At 52.6% G+C, this 10,012-nt stretch overlaps 1 non-coding gene across 1 annotated transcript; it reads left to right on the forward strand.

Moving 5' to 3' along the window:
* Positions 1 to 7,727: 7,727 nt before the first annotated feature.
* On the forward strand, positions 7,728 to 7,799 carry TRNAS-ACU (transfer RNA serine (anticodon ACU)). Its single transcript has one exon. It is a non-coding gene; the product is annotated as a tRNA-Ser (tRNA).
* The last annotated feature ends 2,213 nt before the right edge of the window (positions 7,800 to 10,012 follow it).

Below are 10,012 nucleotides of genomic sequence, written 5' to 3' on the forward strand. Positions count from 1 at the left end.
GACAGCAGAAACGCCACTCAATATTGCCGCGAATATTTCCAGTGTTTGTTCGTTTTTCAAATCTGCCGCGACGCCACCTTATCGCTTTGTTTGCGACGCAAGACGCCACTAGATTTATCTCGATTGATCGCAGCCAGGCAAAGCTGATTCTACGTTGTTCCGGAATGTTCTAGTAACATTGCGCCCTTTATCTCGAATGTTCGCTATCAGCTTTAAATTGAGCACGGCCGACAGCGGCGGGCATTCTGTTCGACGACCGCCGAGCACGCTTGTCGCTTCGCCGCCGCCGAGTGATTCAGTCCATTTTGGGTACAACTCAGCCCAATAAACAGTTCTTTTAGAAGACCCTTTCGTCCGTCTTCATCGCTGCTTCGACTGCCGTCACCACTACGTGACATCTGGTGGAGATGCGGGGTAACTTCCATGTTCCGGACGCCCCCTTCAAGTCGTGAACCCAGCCCTGAGCGCTTCACACCCGAGGACGAACCAGCAGCTCAGCGAGCCAGCCGACGTCTCCAGGGAGAGGAGCCTGAGTTCGGGAAACTGCCGGACCGCACCAGACAGCGAAAAGACGCTGCTACCAGCACTGCAACCTCGCCAAAGATGTCGACACCGATCATACTGCAGCAGCCGCGGGTGCCGCCAACTTTCAATGGATCCCTAGCGAAGACCCTGAAGAATGGTTGGACCAATTTGAGCGCGTGGCGTCATTCAACAAGTGGGATGATGCGGCAAAGATTGGACACGTTTTTTTCTCATTGGATGGCTCCGCACGCACGTGGTACGAAAACTACGAGTCGTCCCTTATGACATGGGAGCTATTCAAGAGAGAACTATTGAAGGTATTCACCAGTGTCGTGAGGAAAGAAAGCCGAACGACTCCTCGAGTCCAGGATCCAGCTTCCGAATGAGCCCGTCCGCAGTTACGTCGAGGAGATGAAGCACCTATTTCGCCGCGCCGATCCCGGGATGACCGAGGAAAAGGAAGTTCAGTTTTTAATGCGTGGCGCAAAAGAACAACTCTTTGCAAGCCTCGTCCGCCAGCCGCCAAAAACAGTCGAGGAGTTTATGCAAGAAGCCTGCACGATTGAGAAGACCCTCGACGTTCGAGCTCGGCAGTACAATCGCCCTTCCTCTGCCTGTGCAATCCGTTCGGACACGCCGGCCACCACCCGCGACAGCTTGCGGGAAGTTATCCGCGAAATCGTCCGAGAGGAGCTACGCCGATTACTGCCATCTTCCCCACAGCCACAAGCAGCGACTCTGATGGATGTGGTACGGGAAAAAGTGCAACAGGCACTTGGCACCCCGACGGCCACAGAACCCCAGGCCATGACCTACGCCGCTGCAGTAAGTACTGCTCAGCCCCAGCGACAACCCCCACGTCCTCCCCGAGATGAGCCAATCGTTCCACAACGCCGCCTCCCAGCCCCCGCCCGCCCAGCCCATGACCGACGCTCAAGCCCCAGGAAATGCGACGCCTGGAGGACTTCCGACAACCGGCCGTTGTGCTTCCATTGTGGTGAGGCCGGCCATATTCTTCGTCACTGCCCGTACCGACGTATCGGTCTTCGAGGATTTGCCGTTAACGCCCCACGACCACGCTTCGGACAACGTCCGCACGAAATCGACGAGTACCTGCGTCGAGAAGAGTACACGCCGAACCGCTTTTCGCGCTCACCATCGCCGTCAACCTCGCGCTTTGCGTCACCACGCCGCAGCTACGCAGCCGTGGTACGAGGATGGTCGCCCAGCCCCCGTAGGGGAAACTAAAGGCAGCAACCTCTGGAGGTGAGGTTGCTCACGAGCTAAACGCCGAAGATCCTCCACCGACCACGCCCCATGAAGACGCTGCACCCGCGACGCCGCATGAAGAACCGACACTCGCTGCACCGACGCCGCACACAATGAGAACCTCGACCACGACGCAAGCTACCTTGAAATCGACGCCGCCACCGAGAGGAGCTTCGACCACACGCCCAACCCGTGACTCGCATACGCGACGAAGCCGTGACCCGACGCCGAGAGCGACATGCAATGCAAGAGCCAGGACCTCCGACCTAGAAGTGACTATCGACGGCCGGAAAGTTACCGCTCTAGTCGACACAGGAGCCGATTACTCGGTGATGAATGGAACATTCGCTGCGCAGCTCAGAAAAGTCACAACGGCTTGGGACGGCCCACAAATTCGCACCGCTGGCGGCCACCTCATTACGCCATCAGGACGATGCACAGCGCGAGTGACTGTCAAAGGACATACCTATCCTGCGACCTTTGTTGTGCTACCGCAATGCTCCCGCGAAGTGATCTTGGGTATGGATTTCCTTAATGAGCATCAGGCGATCATCGACCTGTGATCCATGCTGATCACGCTTTCGACGGACGCAGCCATCGCTTCGATGAAAACTCGGGAAAATCATGTTGCCCTAAGTGTCCTGGAGGAAGAAGTGAGCGTCCCACCCCGTTCAAGCGTTATCGTGACCGTAGGCGCCACGAAAGCCATAAATTCTGAAGCCATCATCGAGGAGAACATGCAGTTGCTACTAGACCGAGGAATCAGCATCGCAAGAGGCATCGCACATTTCCGCAATGGCCAGGCCGAAGTACTGCTGACTAACTTCAGCGAAGAATACCGGCATATTAACAGAGGAACGACGATTGCTTTCTACGACGAAATATCTGACGTACGAGATTCCTTCGCCCTCTCCGACTCCTCCGCAGAAGATCCGCCTGACCAAGAGAACTCGCCCACTTTCGACATCAACCCAGCCCTGCACCGGAACAGACAAGACCAGATCCGCAATCTGCTTCAAAACTACAGTGAGTGCTTTTCGACATCGCCGAAGGTGCGACAGACGCCAATTGCCAAGCATCGCATTATAACGGATCAACACGTCCGACCTCTCCGTCAAAGCCCCTACCGTGTGTCTCCGCGAGAACGACAAGCCATCCGGGACCAAGTCGAAGAAATGCTTCGCGACGACGTCATCCAGCCTTCAAACAGCCCATGGGCGGCACCGGTTGTTCTAGTGAGAAAGAAAGACGGCGCACTTCGATTCTGCGTGGATTACCGCCGCTTGAACAACATAACAAAGAAGGACGTCTACCCCCTCCCCCGAATCGACGACACACTGGACCGCCTCTGCAACGCCAAATATTTCTCATCGATGGACCTCAAGTGCGGCTACTGGCAAATTGAGGTCGACGAAAGAGATCGTGAGAAGACAGCATTCATAACTCCGGATGGGCTGTTTGAGTTCAAGGTGATGCCATTTGGTCTCTGTTCCGCACCAGCGACGTTTCAGCGAGTAATGGATACAGTGCTGGCAGGCCTGAAGTGGCAGATTTGTCTGGTATATTTAGATGACGTCGTTGTCTTCGCCTCGAACTTTGAAGAGCACCTCAAAAGACTTCGAACAGTACTAGACGCAATCAAGTCGTCTGGCCTAACCTTGAAAGCAGAGAAATGCCACTTTGCCTACGAAGAGCTGCTGTTTCTAGGCCACATCGTTAGCAAGGAAGGAGTACGCCCAGACCCGCAGAAAACAGCTGCTATTGAACAGTTTCAACCGCCGGCCGATAAGAAAGCAGTGCGCAGATTTCTCGGACTATGCGCATATTACCGACGATTTGTGAAAAACTTTTCGCGCATCGCCGAGCCCCTGACCCAACTGACGAAGGCAGACGTGCCGTTTAAATGAGAAGCGCCGCAAGCAGAAGCCTTCAAGGAACTTCAGCGTCGTTTACAGTCCCCACCGATCCTTGCGCATTTTGATGAAAACGCCGATACTGAAGTTCATACCGACGCAGCGTGGGACTAGGCGCCGTTCTCGTTCAAAAAAGTGACGGGCTGGAGAAGGTCATCGCATACGCTAGCCGTTCCCTTTCCAAGGCCGAGGCTAACTATTCGACCACTGAGAAGGAGTGCCTTGCCCTCATCTGGGCTGCGTCGAAATTCCGCCCCTACCTCTACGGGCGGCCGTTCAAGGTGGTCAGCGACCACCACGCGCTCTGCTGGCTTGCCAATTTGAAGGATCCCTCTGGCCGACTCGCTCGATGGAGTCTGCGTCTCCAGGAGTTTGATGTCACCGTCGTTTACAAGTCCGGACGCAAGCACACTGACGCCGATTGCCTCTCACGAGCCCCTGTAGATGCACCGCCGCTGGACGACGATGAGGACGCCTTCCTGCGACCCATCAGCGCAAGCTCTTTTGCTCAGCAGCAACGCTCGGACCCCAACCTAAAAGGCCTCATCGAGTACCTGGAAGGCAAGGTTTCTTCACCCCCCGCTTCATTCAAGCGAGGACTGTCTTCTTTCTCTGTGCAGAATGAGGTCCTTGTGAAGAAGAACTTTACAGCGAACAAAACAGCCTACCTCCTTGTTGTACCTACTTGTCTCCGCGAAGTTCTACAGGCTTCACACGACGAGCCGACAGCTGGACATCTCGGGTTTACTCGCACCCTCCTCCGCATTCAAGACAAGTATTACTGGCCCCGACTGTCTGCCGATGTCGCACACTATGTGAAAACATGCCGAGATTGTCAGCGACGAAAGACTCCTCCCACACGACCAGCACGGTTTCTGAACCCCATTAAACCTCCCTCAAGACCCTTTCAGCAGATTGGCATGGACTTGCTTGGCCCTTTTCCAACGTCAACATCTGGAAATAAGTGGATCATCATAGCGACCGACTACCTGACCCGCTACGCCGAGGCGAAAGCCCTACCGAACGGAACAGCAGCAGAAGTGGCCAAATTTTTCGTGGAGTGCATTCTTCTTCGACACGGCGCCCCCGATGTGCTCATCACGGACAGAGGAACAGCATTTACGGCGGAACTCACGCAACCCATCCTGCGCTACAGCCAAACCAGCCACCGGAGGACAACTGCATACCATCCACAGACCAACGGACTGACCGAGCGCCTGAACAAAACCATCGCCGATATGCTCGCTATGTATGTCGATTCCGAACATAAAACCTGGGATGTCATCCTGCCTTACGTCGTCTTCGCCTACAACACCGCAGTGCAGGAGACCACCCAGATGACGCCTTTTAGGCTCGTCCATGGCAGGGATGCCACGACCACGCTAGACGCCATGCTGCCCAACGTTACAGAAGAAGAGAACGTCGACGTTGCCGCCTACCTTCAACGCGCAGAAGAAGCTCGAAGGCTTGCCCGATTACGGATCAAAGATCAGCACCGGTCCGAAGCCAGACGCTACAACCTACGAAGACGCAACGCGGAATACAAGCCAGGAGACCAAGTCTGGGTGTGGACACCCATTCGCCGCCGTGGATTGAGTGAAAAGCTTTTGCGCCGCTATTTCGGTCCGTACAAGGTTCTTCGTCGGCTGGGTGAACTGGATTATGAAGTCATCCCTGACGCAATGACTGCATCCCAGCGACGCCGCGTACGACCAGAAGTTGTCCATGTAGTCCGTCTGAAGCCGTATTATGCGCGCTAAAGGCCGCTGCATTTCCATGCTCTATTTTCGCAAGATCCGTTTTTTTCCCTTACTAGTCGCATTATTTGTTTTAATGCATCGGGTCGATGCTTCTTTGAGAGGGGAGTAATGCCGCGAATATTTGCAGTGTTTGTTCGTTTTTCAAATCTGCCGCGACACCACCTTATCGCTTTGTTTGCGACGCAAGACGCCACTAGATTTATCTCGATTGATCGCAGCCAGGCAAAGCTGATTCTACGTTGTTCCGGAATGTTCTAGTAACTTTGCGCCCTTTATCTCGAATGTTCGCTATCAGCTTTAAATTGAGCACGGCCGACAGCGGCGGGCATTCTGTTCGACGACCGCCGAGCACGCTTGTCGCTTCGCCGCCGCCGAGTGATTCAGTCCATTTTGGGTACAACTCAGCCCAATAAACAGTTCTTTTAGAAGACCCTTTCGTCCGTCTTCATCGCTGCTTCGACTGCCGTCACCACTACGTGACAATATAGAATACACAGGACGAAAATGCACATGGAAAAAGCGAGCGCAGCGAGATGGTTCCTAGCAATGGCAGAACGAAGGTATAATGCACTTACCAGAGGGAGCCGCGACGCTGGCCGGAGGAATCCGTGCTGGTGGGATGGCTCATGGTATCCGTTCCAGGTAAGCCTAACCAGGCCTAGGCCGAACGCCTTCAGCAAAGATACGAGGACAGCGAAAGACAGGGTTCAGCTAAACGCGTTTGCTTACGTGGCCAGGCTTATATACTTTACACATGGTTATATACAGATGAGCGACACGTCATGACGATGATAGCAGAAGACAAGGTAAGGACGTATGATTAAGATTTGAAAAATTACAATAAAAAATACTTCTATTTATTCTTGTTCGCAATCAGCTGTATGTCGTTCATCTATTTTGAAAGTTTTCTGCTGTGGGAACTAATAATATGTCACTTTGGGCTTGTTGGTACCAAGAGATATACAAAATAATGCAATAGTGCACAGGGACAATGGCGGTCGTGTGTGCTCTTCTTGTCGCTTTGTGCTGTTGCGCTATTTTGCTATTCTGTATGTGCTGTAACAACGCAGTCTACCGACGACAGTATCAGTGTCAGCCCACACTAAAGTGTATTCTTTTCCAGCAATTTCCTAATTTATACTTTATTGATTTCTGAACAGCGATACTTTAAAAGATATTGAGTCACTCTTTCCCTGGAGAACGCCTTAGTCCAAGAATCCTCTGTACACGCCTTAGGGAATTGTCCGCTCTATATTAGTCGTGGGTGGTCGGCGGTTTCTCCGTTTGGTTTTGGTTTTGGGTTTTTGGGAAGAAACTAAATGGCGCAGTGTCTGTCTCACATATCGGCTCACGCCTGAACCGCGACGTAAGAGGAAAAGGAGGGAGTGAAAGAGGAAAGAAATAAAGAGGTGCTGTAGTGGAGGGCTCCGGAATAGTTTCGACCACCTGGAGATCTTCAACGCACTACACTGACATCGCACAGCACGGGCGCCTAATCGTTCCGCCTCCATCGAAACGCTGCCGCCGCGGTCGAATAAGAAGAGCGTCTCCGAGGATGATGGCGTAGAGATGCGAATGGAAATAGTACGTAGAGGATGTGGGCATTCGAACAGATAGCGGTAGAGGGTAGGTGGGGTGGCGTCGAAAGTGTTGCAGTTGGGTGGGAAGAAGGTGGTATGAAAGAAATGACCAAAATGAATGGGAATGTGTGTGTCTGGTGTTGCCATTGCGTGCTTTGGATGTAAGTGAACGTGTTTTTTTTTTTGCGGCGTTGAGTGTGTGTGACTCGGCAACGGCGGCAATGCTGGACAATGGTAGAGTAGTTTAGAGATTAAAATTTGTTCCGGAGCCTTCTCAGACTCTCAGAGCCGAGACACACCTCTACCCGCCACCACACCACTCGACAATTACCACCAAACCTTATGGCGCCGCCTCCAGACGCGAACCCTCCCATCCCCTAAGAGCGCACGCTACCACCAAACGCTCACCAACCCCTCTTGCACCCTCTGCAACCTCCAAAAACGCCACCCTCGCCCACATTCTATTCCGAAGCACGGCGGATCCTCTCCTGCGGGGTCTCGATCACCTCATCAGCTGGAACACCTGGGAGACCCTGCTACGCCCCGGAGACGCGGTCCGGCAGAAGACCGCCACGGCCTAGGCTGCCGGCGTCATGGACTGTGATAACATGAACGCTTGAGTGTAGTGAGACCGTGCGGTCGACCAGAAGCCGTTGTGCATAAACGTTTTCGCCACCACCGCCGCGGTGGCTCAGTGGTTAGGGCGCTAGACTACTGATCTGGAGTTCCCGGGATCGAACCCGACCGCGGCGGCTGCGTTTTTATGGAGGCAAAATGCTAAGGCGCCCGTGTGCTGTGCGATGTCAGTGCACGTTAAAGATCCCCAGGTGGTCGAAATTATGCCGGAGCCCTCCACTACGGCACCTATTTCTCTTTTTTCTTTCACTCCCTCCTTCATCCCTTCCCTTACGGCGCGGTTCAGGTGTCCAACGATATATGAGACAGATACTGCGCCATTTCCTTTCCCCAAAAACCAATTATTATTACTATTATTATCACCACCACCATTCTCCCTTCCTTTCAAAGTGATAGCTTCGCTACGCTAGGTACAGCCGCGCTTCGCGGGACACTAAATTTGACCTTCACCGAGTTAGAGGTCATGCATGGCTATAAGCCGCACCACAGCTAAACCGTCAAACCTAACCTTGTGGACCATCTTGGTGTTGCACAACAAAGCCGAACGCAAAAATTGGAGGATGCTTAGGCTTCGCCTTTAAGAGTGGAACGCGACAGCGTGTTGAAGAACACCAAGGTAGTCCACGGAACGCCATCGGCCATTCGGCGCGACGCTTTGCCCGTTAGAAAAATCTCTCTGCTACTTACGGTGAAACGGACACGCGGAGCGGCAAACCACGTAGAAGCGCTGCCAGGCGCCTTGCCGAAACACGCGGGACTCAAGTTGCAGTCGCAGTTCATCGGCACATCCTTCTCGACTAACCCGGTGCCACGAACGCCAGCATAGCTTCCGCACCACACGGACGGGCAGCAAGCCGCAAGCTTAATAATAATAATAATAATAATAATAATAATAATAATAATAATAATTGGTTTGGGGGGAAAGGAAATGGCGCAGTATCTGTCTCATATATCGTTGGACACCTGAACCGCGCCGTAAGGGAAGGGATAAAGGAGGGAGTGAAAGAATAAAGGAAGAATGAGGTGCCGTAGTGGAGGGCTCCGGAATAATTTCGACCACCTGGGGATCTTTAACGTGCATTGACATCGCACAGCACACGGGCGCCTTAGCGTTTTTCCTCCATAAAAACGCAGCCGCCGCGGTCGGGAAGGGTGACAATTCGGCGGACACCTGAACTCCGCCGTGAGGGAAGGGATATGGAAGGAGCAGGTGGTGGTGGTAAAACATTATTTTCATCAAAATTCATTGCAAGGTGCTCTTTCGTAGATCTAGTGGGGCCCCCATTGCGCTTTTTTCTTTCCCTGCTTCACTGCTGATCGCGTAATGTGGCCAGCAGCCCTTGGCGCTCAGCGACTTCCAAAGCTCGGCTCACGGCCCGGAATTCGGTCTTCGGGACGGAGCTGAGCACCGCAGCCTCCCACTCTTCGCGGTTCGAAACCTGCAGGTCCATCGGCAGTGTGTTCCCGTAGACATTCATGCAGTATTTGAGCTACGTCGGCCCTATCTTGACCACAAAGCTTGCTCTGGGGCGAGAATACTCCCGTATACATAAAGGAGTTTTTATAAGGGTTGAGAAAGTGTTTGTCTGGAGTTGTCTCCAGGCGACCTGCTGAGGTTTGGTCAAAGACTTATTGGGGTTCGGGGGCATTTAAGTCTGCTATTAGAGTATTATTATGATGGGGTGGGTATTTTAGTCTATTATTACGATAAAGGAACTATATGTATATATATATATATATATATATATATATATATATATATATATATATATATATATATATATATATATATAATTGGTTTTGGGGGGAAAGGAAATGGCGCAGTATCTGTCTCATATATCGTTGAGTCAAAACCAGTTATATATATAGTTCCTTTATCGTAATAATAGACTTAAATACCCACCCCACTGAGAAGAAATTTAGGAAGAAAAAGGTGCCTTAGTGGAGGGCTCCGTTTAATTTCCACCATTCTATGGATCTTTAACGTTCCCGCCGCGGTGGCTCAGTGGTTAGAGCGTTCAACTACTGATCCGGAGTTCCCGGGTTCGAACAAGACCGCGGCAGCCGCGTGTCGATAGAGGAGAAACCGTAAAGCGCCCGTGTGCTGTACGATGTCAGCGCACGTTAAAGGTCCCCAGGTGCTCGGAATTATTCCGGAGCACACCTCTACGCCACCATCTTTCTACCTTTCTTCTTTCACTCCCTTCTTTTTTCCTTCTCTTACGGCAGGTTCAGGGGTCCACCGAGATATGTGTGACAATTACAGTGCCACCCGCCGCGGTGGCTCCGTGGTTAGGGCGCTCCACTACTGATCCGGAGTTCCCGGGTT

This window comes from Amblyomma americanum, chromosome 3 (genome assembly GCF_052857255.1).
Source record: "Amblyomma americanum isolate KBUSLIRL-KWMA chromosome 3, ASM5285725v1, whole genome shotgun sequence".
Taxonomy (NCBI): Eukaryota; Metazoa; Arthropoda; class Arachnida; order Ixodida; family Ixodidae; genus Amblyomma; species Amblyomma americanum.